Source organism: Mauremys reevesii, linkage group 19 (genome assembly GCF_016161935.1).
Source record: "Mauremys reevesii isolate NIE-2019 linkage group 19, ASM1616193v1, whole genome shotgun sequence".
Taxonomy (NCBI): domain Eukaryota; kingdom Metazoa; phylum Chordata; order Testudines; family Geoemydidae; genus Mauremys; species Mauremys reevesii.
In genome coordinates this window covers 11,892,863-11,913,446 of record NC_052641.1, presented here as the reverse complement: position 1 = coordinate 11,913,446, position 20,584 = coordinate 11,892,863, and the positions used below count along the sequence as shown (strand labels likewise).

Here is a 20,584-nt window from a genome sequence, read left to right as displayed (position 1 = left end):
CGGCTCGCTGTCTAAACTGCAATAGGTATTTCTAGGACACCCAGCGTCCTACTTGCAGGCATCTAGTAATATATACATATATCGCCGTATCTGCACACATACCTTATCCTAACAGCATGGAGCAGGTCCTATGGAAAGTAGAGTTATGACCTATGCTGTCATTTTGGTGGGAGAAATATTGCCCTGCGATGGCATCTTCCATGTGAAAATCCTGGGCCTATACAAATGTCAGTCAAATTGCCATGGGAAGTAGGGACCCATTCAGCCCATTTTAAAGAGACTGGCACAGAAAGATCAAGCCACTTGCCCCGAATCACACAGCAAGTTAATGGCAGAGCTGGGGATAGAAATGCCGGCACCCAACCCCTCCGACTATCCATCAGGCTACAGCAGGTGCTATCAGGCTGCTAGAAATAACTGCTGCCGACAAGGCCCCCACTGTTCGCTTCGTCCTGCTGAATGTGACACACATGCAAGTCGCGTGATGACTGAGGCTATGAGAAGATCAGAGAACAGCGCAGGAAAGGAAAAGAGTCTTGTACTATTTGGAAGTGAGGCTATAATTCAGGATGCTATAGGCAAGCAAAACCATTATTGACTGCAGGGGACCATCATCTGACCCTGAGCATCAGAGCTGGTGGCCTTAACCAGCAGAGCCATACTTTCGCCATAGACTCAGAGCACGTTGGTGGCAGGAGAGCTGTCTAAGATTAATTTGAGTTATTTTAATTATGATTTTCCTTTCTCCCTCTGTCACATACACAATCTGTCTGGACAAAAAAACTGCAAGTTTCCTTCAATTTAGGATTAATTAAAAAAGAAAAGTCAATAAGTCTCTCAGCAATTACTGCCTTTTCCACTTGGTCATCTGAGGCAGTAAGGGGCTTAGAAATTGAATTTTCAGAGAGAGAGAGTCATGTCTTATAGGTCCCAATACAAGCTTCTCTAATAAAAATCATATTTTTCCTTAGCTAGTCACAGAGTTGGCTTCATGGTTTCCCCTCCTACAGTTTGTAGTACAGGGCATTTTATTTTTAATCACACCCGGGGAGATGGAAAATGAATGTTTTCAGGAGATAGGCCTGGGAGTTTTTGTGTGCATGACTGTGTGAGAGATGTATGGGAGGGGCATGTGAAATGTAGATGGGACATTATAACTGAAATAATGATCATCTTTAACTGACCAGTGCTCAGGGATATTCTGTCCACTAGTTAGCGTGTCCAATCGTTATCACAGGCCTGAACCAAAGTCCACCAGGAGGCTTTCCATTGACTTCAACGGGCTTTGCATCCGGCCCCACTTGAGCTGCGTAAACACATTACAGACATAACTCGGCACTGGGGGATGACTGTGTTCCAGATTCATAATTAGATTTCAGCCTTTGTCAGGTCAGTTTGGGACAGAAAGTGGAAAAGCACCAGATCACAACACAAGCTTTAATCTTTTATTTCCTAAGAAAAGCAGGGGTTAGACTAGTTGGCACCCCAAAACCACAATGTGAGGAAAGTATAAGACAGAAGCAAAGGCTAAAAAGGAGAGAGAGAAAGAGAGTGAGTGAGTGAGATACAGGGAGAGAAGTAAGAATAAAGAGAAGAGAAACCAACAAGCCGCTACATTCTACACCGCTATACATTGAGTTTTCTGGAGTTACTCTGACTACATTGTTGGAATTGACTGCAACTTTTGGCATTACCCCTCATGGTTTCAGTTGTACAAAATCAGGGCTTGAGGTTGATTTTCACATTCCCATTCGGTGAGTCCAGCAAGCATTTGTCAGACCGAGAGAGAGAAGGGAAAATTGTGCGTGCTTTTTTCATAACCAACCTGCTTTGCCCAGAGCCCCTGCTGGGTGAACAGCAATGCTCCCTGCAGGTTTGTTTAGGAAAGTTACATTGGTTTCTCTCTCACAGAGTGTGTTAACAGTCTTCTCCCAGAAGCACCTCGCCTTGCATTTATCATCATTTGAAATTGCTCGGGGAAAAAAAAATAAATCGAGAACAACAATAAAAGAATTTTACTGAAAAACAAGAGAAATAAACCCAGACACAAACTTTGGAGTCTCTGTGTCTGGTACTGAGGCACATAAGCCTCTCTCTGCTGCTGCTGCTGCTGCCGACCAATCAGAACCCGGTTAAGCAATATACCGGGGAGACGGAGTATGCTGTCACCACAAACGGCATGTAAAAAATTATTCCGCATTTTAATAGCCCCCAAATGGTGTTTAATGCAGCTGGGGCTGCAGCCCAGTGTAAACGATGCAAGATCCTTCTCTGAAAACCAGTTCATGGTTGTTAACATCTTTGCTTCCTCACTAGCTTAATCCAATGGGAACTTCAGCTGCTTGTGCTTTCTGTCAGGCTGTTTCAAAAGATGTAAATATGGTTTGCCAACCCTGGAAAGTTTTAGGGTTTTTAACCTGTCTTGGCCCAGAAAAGAGACACAGACAATAGTTAATAAACAGTAGCCGAGGTCAGCTTGTCACTTCAGGCCAGGTTCTAACTCCACTGGTGCTCCTGCAAAGCCATGCTGGTTTAACAGAAAATAGACTCTGGGCTTTCTGGGACAAAGTGCCTTTCGACCTGGCTTAAAAGCTCGTTCCCTGAGGCACCCTCTATGATCTTGGGATGCGCAGTCTCCCCCCCTCCAGCTTCCCCATTTACAGTTCTGCATTTAGAAGACCCTGCAACTCTTTCCTCAGCAGAGAAGGTCTTGATGTGACACCCTCTGGAGCTCCTTAATGCCCCACAGGGAGTCACTGTGGGATGATGTCAGAGCTGAATGTCTCAACTCTGCACTGCCCTAGGCCCCCACCAGCCTACCATGAGGGAGTGAGCTCAGGATTCGAACTCAAATCAACTTGCATAACTGACATTATCCTGCATGGGAATGTGTCACTGTGACGCCACTTGACTGCTGGGCTGGAATTCATGATCATTTCACACAATGCAACGTGTGGGCATGATGCCATGTGGCCCTGTGCATGTGACTAAGAATAACATCCTAGGGAGCACTGATGGGAACTTGTTCTGGGGAGTGAGTATTGGGCCAGGGGCACTGAACCTTAAGGTAGATCTGTTTGCTCATTACTGGCACTGTTCTCTAGTGTTAATGCACCTGTAGGACAATGGCTCTGGGTTGAGAGAAAATTAATGTGAGCAGAGGGTCTGAATGCTGCTACGGTCCTTAGATGGTACTGCCTATTCAGGTACCAAGATGACCAGCTAGAGAAGAGGAGGAGACAGAAAAGTGTCTACCTATGCACACCCCTGAAGCATTGCAAGATGGGTGCTTTACAATCTCATCTAATACCTGAAAATTGCTTCACACACCAATCACCACCTCAAAGTGACCGCACATTTTCAGCTAATTTCAGCAGAAACGTTGACTTGCTCCTTTTTTTCTGTCCATGGTGCTGAAATACTGAATCTCCTAAAGTTTAGAGCTGACTAAATAACCAACAGTTTGTTAGAGGAATTTCATCATTTCTTCAGTCTGCATATTGTCCACTTACAAATGTCAAAATTCCCAAATATTAGTCATTGTTTAAAATTATTTTCTTCAGCGAATGAAAGTCTTCAGTGGCAGATAGTTCACAAAACAGTTAATTGAAAATATCCAGCATTCAGTAGCTGAAATCCATGCTGCATGGTCAGTTACATGAGTCATATGTAATGTATCTGTTTTCTGATTGGATAACATGTAACTAATCACATCAGCAACAACATCCACTTCGGACTGCATATTTGTGTGTGAAATTTGCTTGTGTAAAATATTAAAATAGTTGAGCTCCATATTGAGTTTTGATGCATGTTCAACTAATACAGCTCATCTGCTAGAATATTTGTGGAAAGCAGCAGGGGTGCAACTTGAATTTTCCTAATTGGGGTGCTGACCTTTTGGTGGGGAATCTTTCTGGGGCTGAGTACATGAAGGTGGTGTCAGAGTGGGTGAGAGTCTCCCTGTGGTTGTCAGATCCACCTGAAATTATCATTCAAAGATGGATTTTGTGCCATGTCTATGTGGCAGTGGCTGTTTCCCCTCTGTTCTGGGAATGGGGGATCAATGGCATGTAGCGGGCACCCCCATCCCCAGGGGCACAGACGGAAGCTCCCCCCATTGCAAAGAGGCTCCCCCTTCCCCTTCTAAGGAACATCATCTTCTTGAGCCTCCTTCAGCCCTGGCTCCTCCAACCTCTCCCAACTCAAGGTCCTCACCTCAGCACCAGTAGTCCTCATACCGGGTCAGTAGCCTGTATCACTCCAGCAGCTCTGGAGTGGCTAATAGACCTGGACAGTGCTGGGTGGACCCACTGTAGCCTCTGCCCTGAACCCTGATTGTGTTGGTGGGCAGCAGAATCTATGGCCTAGGGCAGAGTAGCAGGTACCCCGACTCTCCTCCGCTCTTGACACCCCTGGAAGTCAGCCATAAAGGGATTCCAGAAGAGTCAAATAAAGTGTGTTCAGGAATTCAAATGAATATACATAGAGAGGTCTAGGTAGACTTATCCCTGCCTCAGCGCAAGGGGCTGGGGACTAGATGACATCTTGAGGTCTCTTCCAGACCACCATTTCTAGTATTTCTGTTATCTTTATGCCGTATTGACCCACCTCTAGTAACATTACAGTAACACCTGCAATATATACTTACAGATGGGTTGGGCTTTTGCCTCTAAACCTCAGTTTGTGGGATTCATTATCTCAGTGGTTTCTGAATGGATTGAACTGAGAGTTTTCATACCAAATTCTCTTCTTGGAGGTACTGTATTTAGCTCCAGCCCCCCAAAATAGTGACACTAATTTAAGGAACAGATGCTTTCTAAAGCTCAGAAGAATGGTCACAGCACAAAGGGAGAGGGAGGTGTTGGGAGGTCATGGAATTTCACACACTGAATGGTAGAAGTCCCAAATTCTGCACTATTCTTTTCTTTTGTGCTCAGTGGGGAATCTCCTGAAGTGTAGGTAATAAAAGAAAATGCTCCGGAGATAGAACTTAAAGGACACTATATGAACTCATCTACAAGGGGAAGCAAATGAGGCAGAATCCAAATGCTGTATAGAAACAGACTTTAGATCAATATTTATAACAGAGACATGGCAGGTGGGTTTCACCTCTCACTGGTCGGCATGTGCTGAAAAGCCAAAGGGCCAAATTCTTGCTCTCAGTTGTGCCCAGGCAATTCCGGCCTGACTTTGCTGAAGTCAGTGGACTTACATGGATGTAATTGTAAGCAGAATTTGGCCTGAAAAGAATGTAACAAGGACCCATTTCTCCACAGAAGCCTTTCCTAAATGGAGTTCTCTCTGAATGGGGACTTCATTTATAGCCCTGCCAGCTTTCGCTCCAGACTGGAACATCTTCCTGGTAAGACGTTATGTGACCACATGATCTGCTTTGTAAGGGCAGTATTTAAACAACATACCCTCCTTTTCTCACTGTTCATCTCGCTACCACAGTGCTTGCCCAGTGATTTTCCTGCCAGTCTGAGTCGGACTTGACCAGGGCACCTCAATGAATCAGGGTTAGATGCTAACAGGAACAAAGCCACTAGACCACTGAACAAAACCCAGCAGTAACAACTCTATTCCTGGTTCTGCCCCAAGGCTGAGCTTTCCCAAGGCAGCAGCAGGACACATGGCTTCCCAAGGCAAGTCCTTTTTTGTGTTTTCATAGTGACAACAAATAGACCACTCCATGAATCACTTTTGATCACTTATTTTAACGCGTGTTCTAGTCGTGTGGCTCACAGTAACTCCACTTAGTTACAGTACAGCAGGCTCCAAAGCAGAGGTCCCCATGTTTGCAGAGCTACTTTGCTACTGAATGACTCACTCAATAGCACCACACAATGCCTGGACTTTGCAGTGTGATGTCTCTGAGGTGGACGTTCCATTATGGCATGACTCAGTGTTACAATGTCCTGACACAATGAGAACGTTGCCAAGCAATGTCGGGAGGTAACGCCAGCGTGACTCAGGGGCTCTCTGCATCATCACCTCTGCTCTGGAAAAAAAGTCAGTAACCGAGCTAAGACTAGAACAGAGATCTTCTAGATCCCATTCTATGCTCTAGCCATGCCACTGGGTGGGAAGGGGAAGAAGATGCTTTTCCTTTTTCCTCTGCCTTCCCCTATAGGCCCTTCCTGACCACATGCAGAGTTGGGGACAGATCCTGGCAGTTCCCAGTCAGTTCCCTTAATACTCCCCATGTCTTATATCAGGCCAGGTAAAGTGAGAGGATCTTACCCATGGAGTCAATGTGTATCCAGAGCCACAGGCTGAGTACCTACTGCTCCAAGGCTTAACTCTCACCTTGTATTAGATAAGGATTAGATAAGTCCATGGAGGATAGGTCCATCAGTGGCTATTAGCCAAGATGGTTGGGATGCAACCCCATGCTCTGGGTATCCCTAAACCTCCATCTGCCAGAAGCTGGGACTGGATGGTAGGTGATGGATCATTCAAAATTGCACTGTTCTGTTCACCCCTCTGACGCATCTGGCACCAGCCACTGTGAGAGACAGGATATTAGGTTAGGTGGATCATTGGTCTGACCCAGCATGGCTGTTCTTATGGTTTTTTCCCCGCTCTTGATTATTTATTGGAACGACCCCCATCCCCTGATCTACTTAACATAGCTAATGTATTGCTTTGCTTTTTATTTCTTCAGCTCATGCTGTTCATAATCTTCTGAATCCTCTTTTTATAGTCAAAATAAGGAGGCAATAACACATTGTCAAAGAAAGAATTGCTTGTATGGCTCTGGCGTGTAGATAATTGAAAAAATCCTTCCCCTCATAGAGGTCTTAAACCAGTGCCCTTTTCCATACCTAGCACAGCAATGTGCCCCCGCTTGCCCCTACCACGGGGAAGGGATGAAAAATGCTGACCGTGGCTGATCACAGCACATTTTCACTGTAGATCCACACAGGGTAATTTAGCACAGGTGTGTCTGGAATTGGGATACACGTGGGGAATTTTGCACAGCCCAGCTCACCCTTTCACCTGCGCTCTGAGGCTGGAGTGTTGAACTCACTGGCCTGCTCCTGGAAGCATGTTGATGGCAGATGGAAGTGGATTCCCCAGTGGATGAGAATGCTAACAGAGTGTGAATTTCACCCCTTCTGCAGAGGGGCCAGCAGCAGGCTATGCCATCCCTAGGTCCTATTTGTATGGGTGAAGAAGGATTTAAGAAGTGCAGCATCCTTGTGCTGGCTGGCTGGGCAGGGGTGAATTTCATCCAGATCGAGTAATTGCCATGATGGGTTTAGAAAAGGAGGCAAAAGTTGCACCTGAGTAGACTTTGCATCGATCAAAGCCCCATTCCTCAAACAGCAGACTGGTATTTGGTTTCTGGGTCTGGAACAGCTCTAGGATTGGCCTGCAGTGGACTGAGGTATGAGCGTGAAATCGGGAACTGAAGAGACTATATAGATTCCCATTCACCCTCTGCCACCTCACTCATGCTTGAGAACCTACCTGCAAAGAGGAAGTGGAGATTTCCTCTGCTGCGATGACAGGGTATTAATGCAGGTGTCGCCAGTGGCGGTGACAGCTCAAAGCAGCTACTGCTAACTGCACAGCCACATAAAATGTAATCCAGACATCAGGTGCCTTTACTGCAATGTTTAAGGGCTGATAGATGGTCCTGAATGGAACTAAACCATCGAACCACTGCTCTGAATCAGGGACATAACAGCAGCTTGGATTAACAGGGACATTGAGCTTTAACGTTCAACAGGACAAGCAGTTCTAAATACTTTACAAAACCTTGTAATTCCAGTTGATAACTACATCCACTGATACCTCCCCCTTGAACCACAAAGAAAATATTTGAGTACTAACACCAAGATAACAAAAAATACATTGAGAAATACACAGCAATCCACGGGTCAGATTGCTGAATTGTTGGATTGTGCTGAAATATACAATTGTATATATTCAAAAAGAATAATGTGTTTGTTTATGATATGGGCCATGGAAGACTTACAATACTGTTATAAGATATACAATTACAATGATATGTTATTTTTATTACAACAAAGCAATAATACTTGGATTGTAAACTCTTTGGGGGCAGGGACTGTCTTTTTATTCTGTTTGTCCAATGAGGTCCTGCTCCATGATTGGATCTCTTAGGCACTACCACAATGCAAATAAATATACAAATAATATCCCTAACCATTCATTTCCTTGCTTTTCAGTGCTTGGCTTTTGTAAATGGGGCAGTATATATCTGTTGCCTCTTTGCAATGTTAACTGACTGTGGAAATGAAACGTTTTGGTGTTAGCGTTTCAAGGGCGTTTTGGGTTGGTTTGTTTTTAAGAAAACACTTTTTATTTTTTTAACATTTTGCTTAGGTGACTGAAAATACTGGGTCAGCGTATGAGCCATGCAGATTTACCCCTGCTGAGGATTGGGCCCGTGCATTTTTTTCTCCAAAGGTTAAAAAAGTGGGATGGGTGACTCCCCAGATTACTATTAAAACTAAAGGAATCTGCGGTTGACACTGACCACACTAACACCCCTGTGGAGTCCTGCATCATCTGATGTGCACCTGGCAGGATAGACACATGTGTTGCCTAGCTAAGATAGCCATGTGTGCATATACCAGGTAACCTTGCTTCTCTCCAGATAGTGGTAAAGTCTGCTTCGAACCCCCACTGCCGGCAATGAGGGAATAACCAGTTCTTAAAATAGCTGTCTGCAGGCTTGGTTTACTGACGCAATAACCCTCCCCTTTTGTATGAATCATAAGCTGGACCATGGGCCTTCACAGCAGCCTCTTCTACATGAACTAATGGAGTAACTTCATTAGCTGGCAGCAGTAGTTTTCCTTTAATGGACCAGCTACTAGAGGGAGATGTGGCGCCATCTGTGCTTGAGTTGAGCCTGCCTTTAGCAAGACATCAGAACTCACCATCCTTCCTCTGGTTCCCTTTTTAATTCACCTTCCATGAATCATCAGTGCCTCCCCTTTCAGATGCGACCTAGTGTCTGGTGCTTGATTAGAGCATCTCTTAGGGCCACTCCTCTTGACTGAGTAGAGGCTGAAAAGGGTACCTCCAAGATGTGCCTGGGTCTGAACATCTAAATTGCATAATGCCTCCTGCCATTGTTCTTTATCTGACCTTTTCAGTAGCTTCTGTCTTTCCACTCCACATCAGGAACCCAGCAGGCCTTTTAAATGCTTCTGGGAAGGGAAGGGTGTTACCCACAGGGCCCCTGAATTAGAAATGTATGCCAGTCTCCTTTGTTAGGGGTCTGTGGCTTTATGATGTCCCTTTGAGCAGGGTATGTCTGCTTAAGGGTGACATTTCATAGACACTTAGGGTGTGAAAAACTGGGACAGGGAGTGGGGGTCATAGATGCCTATATAAGAAAAAAGCCCCAAATATCAGGATTGTCACTATAAAGTCAGGACATCTGGTCACCCTATACACTCCCAAATGCAAGAGGTAACACCTATTATACCCCAACACACACTCTCTCTCTTTCCTTTTCCTCTGGCTGTCACCACAGCCCCGGCTTTGCAACGGAGCCAGCGAAGTACTATGGTGCGACTCTTTGTAATCCCCAGGTTGGTCATTCACTGCACAACTAATTAAAACTCTTTCAAGGCTCTTGTTGTTCCAGTCCCTCCCGCCCCCCTTCCTTCCTCACCCCCTTTTCATTTCCTTTGTCCGGGGCCTTGAAATGCTTGGTCTCCACACAATAATTGATGGCTTCTGGCTGTACAAACACAAAGGCCTGGAGACTAACCAGAGACAGATGGGGTTTTGTATTGTATTGTTTGTTTTTCTTAAATCAGGGAAAGATTTATAAATGGATGGAATTTATTGTAAATAAGAGAACATTGTCCTTTTATAAGAGTTTATTGTAATAGAAAAATGCCCAGGAGTAATCTGCACTTGGGACACATTTATGCCTCGTTTTCACGTTGTTACGTTCCAGAGGCGCTCACACAGGTGCTTTGCATTTTCTATGTCTGCTCAGTCCTCATAAGCGGCATTACCCTATTTCCCCACCATAGCATGCTGAGCTCACACATGCCTGTATCTTACTGCCATACGGCCTCTGGCAGGAAGTGAGGGCTGTTTCTCCCTCAAACTAAGCAAGGTTGGGACCTGGTCAGTACTTGGACTGGAAACTTTCAAACTATGCACACTATAAAGTATTGCAAGACACATGCAGTTATTTAGGACTTTATGGTTGTCAGTATGCTTGGCCACACGGAACATCACACCAGCAGGCGGCCAGAAGTCTGATGATATAAAAATCCTTTATCTTCTGAAGCAGGAAGAGAATCTTCTTTAGCAGTAGAGGGCACAGGGCATACAGTAGAACAGTTCTGAATCCATCCCGTACAGAGACACCCACAGCTTGTTATGCTATCGGTATGAATTGTTGTAGCCATGTCTGGGTTAGGAGCCATGTGGCTTAGAGGATGGCAGAACGGCCTAGGTTCTCTTCCTGTTCTGCTGAGCAAGTCACTTTCCCCTTCGGTACCTCATTTGTCCCATGTGTAAAATGGGGATAATGATATTGCCTTCCTTTGTAAATCTCACTGAGATGTATCAATAGCTAAGAGCTGGGTATTATTATTGCTACTACACAACAGTTTAGGACAGGAAGTGAAGGATGCTCTCATCAAAACTACACAGGTAATTTAAATAGGCAGAATGTAGATTGCCCAGGACACCAGGGTTAACATCTCAAAACATGCCATGGGCCCCCAGTGACTACAAGGTGTCAGGGCCTCTGTTTCATGTCTCACCCAAACAACAGCTGTCCTCCAGTACAGCACCTCCCTACTGCCAGGCTGGGCACTGACTCAGATGAAATAGTCACCACCACCACTTCCTTCGCTGCTTCGCCTCCAAGCACTTGCTGAATGAATTCAGTCAAATCCATAGCTCAAGGCATAATGGTTTATTAATTATTGTGAAACTTCCTTTCAGTTGATAAGGATCCAAAAGGGCACCTGTGTCATAGTCCAGACACCCAACAAGTCTTTACAACACATGGAGCCTGTCAAAAGCCCCCTAATCCACCAGCAAAGCCCCACCAGGTGCCAGAAAGAACCAGCAAATCCCTTAGAGACAAGAGATGAAAGACACATGCTCTCGCAAGGTGCTCGAGTAACCCTCGGGCACCATTCCCTTCCCCAAAGCCTGGTGGGGATTTGCTGGTGGATTCCAACCCCAAGGAGGCTTCCCACAGGGAGTGTCTTGCCATCATCTCCCTCTCTTTGATATCAAGAGGGTCCCTGCTGATCCCATCTGCAGTAGTGTGGCACAGGCAAGGGACGTCTCACAGATAGAAGATCCCAGGCCACGACCATTTATAGATCAGAACCGGATCTCCAGCACAGGCCACAAAGAACCAGCATAATATGTTCCTGGTGAGATACCTTGTCTCCAGCTTCTGCAGGTTGGTATTTTCAGAAGTGCCTAGGGGATTTAGGCACCTAAATCTCACTGAAATTCAGTGAGCATTCTTTGCCTAACTTTTCCCGCTGGAAACGCCATCCTCAAGATCTATCCCCAAGCAGCGTGTGTCTAATCTCAAGATGACAAACACTGACCTCTGCAGTGAGGTCTGTATGCTGCCACCCTCCTGGATAGGTGCAAAGAGCCACCTTGGTCACAGACCTGATAGACATACTATCCTGTGAAGCCCTCTTCCTACCTCTCTAGGTGCCCACCCATTTGAGAGGGCCCCCCAAAATGATGGAGGGGCAAGCCAGGCCAAATTTGAGAGAGTAGCATTGTGAGATGGTGCATCGCCACTCAGATTTGGTGCCCGCCATCGATAGTGCTGGGTGTGACTTGCTTGCCCAGGCCAGGCCCAGATCCCACCATTGGGATCATTGCACCGGACCTGAGGCGACCTGCCAGGCTCAGAGCCCAGAGGCCGAAGCAAGGTGGGAGACGGGGGGACCCAGAATAGCTGCTCACCCGCAGGCAGTGAAAATCCCCCCATCCTCACGCCTGGGCCTCTTGTCTCCTCTACCATGGAGATGGAAGAGTTGAAGAGGAGGAATTTCTTTGGAAGGATGGGGGACCCTGAGGCCCTCAAATACCTCCGTGCAGCTCTAGCCTCATCACGGCCAATCTTTTTACTTCCTCACCACTGCCAGGGGTTGCTGGCTGCATTTTCCATTTTCGTTAGCATCGCCCGTCTGGGATGGATCCCAGGGGTATCGGACAAGGCCTGGCAGCTCCTGTTGCTTTCTGACTCACCGCACCATAAAACCCACCATAAATCCTGCCCTAAAAATTCTTTATAGAGTCCACCTGTCCACAGCGAATAAATCACTTGTTCTAAATTAAATTCTGTGAAAGCTGAGTGGCACAGGGTTCCATGTCTGGATTTATTCAGGCGCCAGGAACATAGTAATTTTCTAAGTCAACATTCTGACCCTGCTTTATTCATTTGCTGATCATGATAAAATGGCATTAGACACACACACACACACACACACTGGCCAGTTGGTTCTCACGTTGAAATAGCTGTTCTCAGTGCGTCCCTGAGAAGGGGGAGTGGAGAGAAGTGGGGAGGGACAGCTTGCATGCAAAGGACAGAATTAAATCAAGACATAGCTGCTCCCACTGACTCCTGGAATCATAGAATATCAGGGTTGGAAGGGACCTCAGGAGGTCACCTAGTCCAAAGCCCTGCTCAAAGCAGGACCAACACCAATTAAATCATCCCATCCAGGGCTTTGTCAAGCCTGACCTTAAAAACCTCTAAGGAAGGAGATTCCACCACCTCCCTAGGTAACCCATTCCAGTGCTTCACTACTTTTCCAGTGAAAAAGTTTTTCCTAATATCCAACCTAAACCTCCCGCACTGCAACTTGAGACCATTGCTCCTTGTTCTGACTTCTCCTGTTCTTATCATTTTTGCTACTCCAAGCAGTGAGAAAAAAAAAAGCCGCCATCGGCAGCAGCTCTACCACCGCCGCTTCATTCTTTGGGGGCAGGTCCTTCCCTCCGAGAGGGACCGAGAGACCCACCGCCAAATTGCCGCCAAAGACCCGGATGTGCTGCCCCTTTCCTTTGTCCGCCCCAAGCACCTGCTTGCTGCGCTGGTGCCTGGAGCCAGCCCTGGTTCTTATACATCCTTTTGCTCGTCTTTTGCCTGCGCCAGCTTCTCACACGCAAAGGCCTTGTTAGACACACATCTAAGGGGACGCTGATGTGCCATTCATTAAGGCTCTTTCACGGCCTCTTTCTTGCTGGTTTCCAGACAGTGCAACTTGACTCTCTTCGCCTCTTCCATCTCTACCCTCCTCGCCACCTTTCTCCCGCGTGAAACAAGAGGCTGTTTTTTCTTTGGCAGAGTGTGAGCAGAATGGCGGCCTGCCCCTTAACTGAACCCTGAAATCCTCCTCAGAGGAAGGCAGAAGGGAGAACCATGCCACGTCCCTTGGCTGCCAGCGGACAAAGCAGTTCTCTGTTGATGTATTTTTTGGGCTGAACGAGGCTGGCACCAGAGCAATCACACAGCTTTCCCCGCCACCACTACCCTTCAGCTGGTAGCTCTGGGAGCCTTCCCATTAGAAGAGCGTGAGCTGACAACTTGATTGATTCCCTGGCTAATGAGCCAAGCAGCTGTTTGGAATATTTGGCTCTTGGTGTGCTTTTTATTTTTGGGGGAGAGATTTAAGTGCCGTGCTCTCCAGGGGAGGCTTGCAAGAGAATATCAACAATGGAGTCCCTTTCTGAGGAAGACTAGGGCCATTGTCAGCCTGTGCCCCACACCTGCTCTGGAACCAATTCACCAGACCAAGACGTGATTCTGGGTGGCCTCTCTCTGCTGCTGCCTATTCAGTCAGATGTGCTTTCACATCCTGTGAAGTTTAAGCTAATCTAATGCCACAGTCACAGCCTCAGCAATTGAATGGGAGGAGTCCATACACCCACTCCCTCCAGTCGCCCTCATTCCAACCAATGGGAATAAAATACTATTCAGTGTGACTCAGAACTAGGCCATAAGAGAGAGAGGGAGGGAGGGGGGAAACTGGAGGACCAGTCCCCAAAGCCTGCAGGGTCTACATGGGTGCAGTTCTGGTGGCCGCCATTTTGTCCAACACGTTGCGGATTGACGGAGGTGAAATACCCCAGGCTTGTCCTGGGAGATTTCACTGTGCATATTGACAAGGCTGCAAACACAAAAAACCCCAGGCTCATCTCCTCATTTGCCTTTCTAGGACTTTCACAGGTCATCTCTCCTCCAAACCAGGCAGCCTGTCACACCCTGGACCTGATCTTCCGCCTAGATGTCAATTTCTGGGCATCCTCAAGGAGTCTCCGCCCAAGACTTGTGAATCTGACCTGTGCCTCTCCTGGCTTGGAGAGATGTGGAGAGCTGGTACCACTCCTGTCTGAAACAGCAAACACTGCATTCAGAAAAGGAATCTTCCCTTCCTTCGTCAAACATGCAATAGTCTGACCAATGCAGAAGAAACACTCCCTGGATATACACTGGTTCTAGCCAACTACTGCCCAGTATCAAACCTCCCATTCCTGAGCAAGCCCTTTGAGGAGCTAGCCCAAGGCTAACTCATATAATTGAAGATAGTATTCGAGACTCAGCACAATCTGGAGTCAGGCCAGGACATTCAATTGAAACTGGTTTAGTAGCACTGATGGATGATCACCTCTTGTCACTTAACAGGATGATTCATTCTCGTCCTCTTGGATCTCTCTGCAGCATGACACTTTCAACCATGAGATACTTGAGAGACCTGGCAGAGGTCCAGGGTAATGTGCTAAAATGGTGTGAGTCCTTCCTGAAAGGATGTGCTCAAAGAGTAGTGATGGGAAAAAGCACCTCCACCACTAGATGCCTCCCTTGTGGAGTCCCACAACGATCAATTATTTCTCCGGACTTTTTCAACATCTACGTGCAGCCAGTGGATGAACTGATCAGGAAACAAGGACTCAACGTCCAGCAATATGCAGTGACAAATAGTTCTAGCTATCCTTCACCACATCCAGCCACATGAAGATGTCCTAGTGCTTGGATGAAATCAGCTCATGGATGAAGAACAGCTGGCTGAAGCTGAACCAAAACAAAGCAGAGCTGATGATGGTGGTGGGCAGATGAAAGAATTTAAGAGTTGACAACTACTGTGCAGTCTTCTTCGGTTGCAGGTAAACACCCATGGTTGGTTAATTCAATGCATAGTTTAGGAGCACTCTTGGATTCCTCATTGGTGCTAATCTCTCAGATAGAAGCATTCATGAATAACAGTTTTTATCCTCTTTGGTTGGCCAGGAGACTCTGTCCTATCCTCGTGGATAATGATCTGGCTTCGGTTATGCATGTCTGTCACCTTTCAGCTGCACTACAACAGTGTGTTATATGTGGACATAAAGCCATCAGTGTTTAGGAAACTCCAACTATACAGACCACTTCAGCATGTCTTCTCAGCAACACAGGTCTAACTGTACATCACAGCAACTCCCTGCCCTCCACTGTCTACACTGGCTTCCCATAGACCATCAAATCAAGTTGAAGGTCTTGGTCCTTATCTTCAAGCAGCTCCATGGCTCATTAGATATTCATGAGCCAAGGATATCTAAAAGACCACCTAAATCTCTGGAATGAAGGCTCTGCTCCTCTGACACAATGGCACTGTCTACAATAAAGGTGAAGCTCTTCTGTGCAGGAGACAGAGCGTTCTTGGGGGGTGGTCCGAAGCTATGGAATGAACTCTTATGGGAACCAAGGATCAGAACAAACCTCACCACCTTCTGCTTCAGGTGCAAGGCACATTTCTTCAACCTCCCTTCTCTAGCATAAGCATATAGCAGCATATAACCTGCCCAAAACAAACAATCACACAAAGAAACAAACAAAAAAGACAAATAAACTTCCCCCTAAAACACAAAACAAAACTGCCCTTCCAAAACAAGACACTCCACTATACACACTTCTCCCCTTGGTAGAGGATGAGAGAACAAAGGCCATGGGACAGATATTAGTCACATTACTTAATGCACTACTGGAAGGCACTCAGATGTGATGATGATGATGATGGTGGTGAGCATGGTATAAAACCTATATGGAATAGAATGCAAACATTACAAAATGCAAGTACTCATCCAAGAGGTGCTGGGGCAGCTGAGAAAGAGAACTAAGGGCTGGATAATTATATGACAAATGACCCAATTTATAGTTGCACACGGTAAAAGAACACCCTGCTGCAGATAGTTAGATGGTCACTTCAGGGCTCAGGAAAGATTCTTTGTGTGTTTCATTGAACAGGTGTATTGCTGGGGTGCAGTCACAGAGTTTAAGGCCAGAAGGGAGCAGTCTGACCTCTTGTATATCACATCCGAAGAAGTGGGTATTCACCCACGAAAGCTCATGCTCCAATACGTCTGTTAGTCTATAAGGTGCCACAGGACTCTTTGCTGCTTTTGTATATCACAGGTCACCAATGCCACCCAGCAGCCGCACACTAAACCCAGCAATGGGAATGAGACCAAAGCGTTACAACTGATCAGAGACTAGACTATTATGTGTCACAGGCAGAGCATAGGAGAGACCGAGGTGCACCAGTGCTCGAGGCCCCCACAGTGGCAGAGAAATGGCTAAGCAGCATTCCTTATTATACAGACTGATGGTCTAAGCTGTTATGGCAAAGCCTGTAGTAGAAAAGAACAAGCGGGGAGGGGACGCCATCATAGCAAGGCAGAGAGGACCCCAAGCCAGTGAGCGTCTGCCAGCTTCATGTAGGAATTCATTACAGTGGGAATTGCATCACCAACCCCTGGGAAGCCAGTTCCAGCTCAGTGCATCCTTGTTCCTGACTTGAGACCAAATGTCAACGCAGCATCAAGGTGTTAAGTGCATGGAAGATACAAATGCATCCCACTTGGATGAGGTAACAAAGAGGGCAGGAATAATGGGAGATCCCTACCAAGAAGTAATGCCATCTGGAGATCCACACTCCAGAGGCAAGGTGAACATTTAGTCAACGCCCTTATAGCTATGAACACCAAAGTGGAGCTCTTGTTCTGTGATTGTTGTCTTGGGGAGGAGGAATTTCAAGCTCCGAGTCTGTGTGTGGTGTGTCTGCTTGTGTGAGGCCATATTGTGCGCGTGTGTGCGTCTGCTTGTGCAATGCCAGGATCACATGCCTATGTGCACACGTGTCTAGTTTGAGATGCGCACGTCACACGTGTGCGAGAGCAAGATGGCACGTCTGGGGATTTGCCTGTGTGCACAGAGAAGCCCTTCTGCCTAGGGAAGCAGGACTCTGCGTGAACGTTGATACATTCCCAAGAATCGAAGGCATTCGGCAGGAAGGGCAGAACCCGTGCTACCACGGCATTCCCACTCAGCCCAACCTGCTTGACTCTCTACCGCACCTCAGCCTGGCTCCTCACTCCATAACATCGACTACATTAGCCTGGCTCCTCTCACAGAAATCTGGGGAGTGCTGCTCTTCATTCTGGTCCCTGAATCCCGGCTGTCCTAGCAGCAGTTCCTCCCCCTGCTGAGCCACTTGGTCTTTCCCGCCTTGTTGCTCCCCTTGCCCTTGCTGAGCAGCAGAACAGGTTGTTTTGCAGTCAGTGACTCTGCTGCCACTGAGCACATCAGAGCCAGAGCCAAAATCCTTTTGCTGGTTCATCCTTGTCCTGCAGTTCCCCAGGTACCAGGGCCAACCCCTTCCTCTGTGTGAGAAGCGGAGCAGAGCAGCTCCAGTGACATGGAGAAGGTTACGGCTCAGCAGGAAGACCGCTCGCTCGCAGTAGCTCCTCTCCACTCTCTGCCTGCCATAATTAATATCCTTTCCCCTGCAGGCTGTGAGGCTCTGACAGGCTTTATTTTTAACTCCACTTAATGACACGGTATTAAGACAAAATGCAACTTTGGTGAACCCCAGGCGCTGGGGAGGCATGCAGGCCTCGGTGCATGGCTGTACCTGGCAGGCAGGCTCCAGTATGCAGGCACGTGTGAGAGACAGGATGGGTTCGGCTTGCCGAGCTGGGTCTGAGATGGATGCAGGGAGCGAGCATGGGGAACATCCCACAGACATGTCCCCAGTCTCTGTGAGGTGTTTCATCTGGAGCTTGATTCTGTCCCACTGAGGTGGAGTGAGAGTTTAGACATGAAGGAGAGCTTGGTCTTTGACTTCAGTGGGAGTGAGGTGTCTCCTCGGTGGCTCTGGATGTATAGCGAGGGGTGTGTTGTCAAGGGACTGTGAGAAATCTAGGACACTAACATGGCTCCAGTCCAGGAGAGGTGTTAATGGGGCTGTGGGGATCTCTGCTCCCCCACAGGAAGGAAGGCAAACACAGGCCTGATGACTGCAACTAATGACTGAAGCCTTTGGTTCAGCCGCAAGGCAGTGGTAGGCCAGGCAAGGCCTAGGAGTTTGAACTGATATCCATCGTCATGGTATCCGTGCACCTTCCAGGGTAAATCAATACAGCTCCAAGGTGAGACATAGCAAGACCTCTAGTGACTTTCATGGGATTTTCAGCTCTTCTCCCTTCCCTGGTTATAGGAAAGCCTTCCTTGCAGTAGGCTGTAGCCGTGTCCATTCCAGGATATTAGAGAGACAAGGTGAGTGAGGTAATATCTTCTATTGGACCAACCACCTTGTCTCTCTTCCTTTCGGTAGGTCTTTTTGAGGGAGAGATGATGGAGGGGAAATTACTGCTATAAACCTTCTGAGCATCTCACAGTCTGGAGCTGTTCACTCTGTACCAGTGATAGTGTTGTAGAGATGCCATCTGCCTATTACATGAACTCTGGGGTGATCTCCCATTTAAATTAGTCTATTGGGCTGTATACAGCACCCACTGTTATGGTAACTAGACACCTTATGTAAATGTTAGCACGTGTGGAGAGTGATTGCGCAAGGCAGGGCTTCCTTGACAAACGACATCGGCTATGCCAGTAATGGCGCCTCACAGCGCCCTTCCAATGTATCTAAATCCCTGCAACACATTATTTGGCTCTTTCAGCACAACACAGTTCTATAAATGCAACTCTTGGCCTGCCCTTCAGCACTCCTTGCTCTTCCAGTAGTAGGGATGCAGTGTTCCTGAGTCCTGACTGGTAGCACCTCTTGGGTACCCAGTCGTGGCCCCCTCCCAAACAGAAACCACTAATGGCTGAGCTGTGTGATGCTTTTTGTGGAAAACGGTCTTTGTAGACCAAGTCAAGAACAAAGAATTAATCTTGCTTGCTTATTGAAGCCCAGATCTCCAGTAGCAAGAGGCTGGTGAAACTCTTTCTGTGATGGTAAGACCTCCCTTGGTCCCTTGTTCATAGCAGCATGGTCAGAGTTGACCTTCAAGGTTGGCGGTGCCCAGCGATCCCTCCTTGTAGTCCTCCGTCCATCCTGCGATGAGGGAGAACCTCCCCTACCGTTAGCACCACTGACACTCGGGATTCCAGGCCAGTGCCCAGAATAATTGCTACTCAAGATTACTTTATGACACAAATGTTGACATTCTGTTGGCATAACTTGCAATAATGTATGCAGATTGCATCCTTCTAGTGCCTTAATTACTACTTCTCTGCAAGAAATAGTCAGGTTACTCTCAGCTTTGATTTCCAGGAGATAATTCCCCTTCAGGAGTCTTGTTTGTTTAGAATGTAGGGATGGGGGAAAGGAGAGTAAAAGATTGAGCATGCACCAGAATGGACCAATAAAATAAAGAGAACCGGCTTTGTCTTTCATATGTGCATGGGTGGACCAGGATTGGAGGTAATTCCTGGATTTAATCTTCCCTCTGTCTACTAGGGAAGTGGGGAGAGTTGACACTTAAAACCAATCAAAGAAAGAATCTAAGGCGTGCCTGCAAGCAAAAGTCCCATGATGCTTTGCAGTTAAGCTAACTTTAAGGAGTGGAATTTTACTAAGCAATAACCATTAGCATATTTCGAAATGGCTGGAGCAGATATTTCAGCAATGTTAATGGCAAAATGTGTGCACGGGGAATAAAAAATAATATTGTCCAAAAAAAGGGAATGAACAAAGACTACCCATAAGGCATTGTGGTAGCTGGAAAGTTACAAGGAACAGGGAACGTAGCCTACTTATACCCTGGTTACCCTTCATTGCTTATCATTTCACCCCTTCACTATATGCTTCTTCTTGTCTTAGGTTATTTCCTAAGAAATCGTGAGGAAGTAAGACCATTGGTGGACTAGGCGCAGGCTGTCAGAAACTACAGGGAAGGTCTTCCTCAGCTGTTGGTATCTGTATGCCTCTCTGTGTATGTGCTGCCTTTACTAACTGTGAGATTAATACATTCCATCAAAACTGACTTATCCAAGGTCTGTTGTTATTGAATGAATTTAAATTCAAAGAATGTTATCAGCTAAATGCCATATCATAATCAAGATGTGTCAATTATTGGCTATTAATGGGCTGTCGATTATTGACAAATTATTAAATTATCATAAGGAGGTTACTCCTCAAGGAGGAACTTTCTCTCAAAGAATACCAAAGTGCTGCATTTAATGGGCCAAGATAGACTTGTTCTTCAGGACTCAAAGGCATGCATGAAAATACTAATTATCATCTGTCATATGCGGCTGCATAGC

At 46.7% G+C, this 20,584-nt stretch overlaps 1 long non-coding RNA gene across 2 annotated transcripts; it reads left to right on the top strand.

Moving 5' to 3' along the window:
- The first annotated feature begins 5,927 nt into the window (after positions 1-5,927).
- Positions 5,928-20,249, top strand: LOC120386659. Of its 2 annotated transcripts, none has more exons than XR_005589838.1 (3): positions 5,928-6,012; positions 18,304-18,462; positions 20,142-20,249. It is a non-coding gene; the product is annotated as an uncharacterized LOC120386659 (long non-coding RNA). The 2 variants fall into 2 exon arrangements; XR_005589837.1 differs by lacking the exon at positions 5,928-6,012 and adding an exon at positions 16,774-16,901.
- Positions 20,250-20,584: the final 335 nt, after the last annotated feature.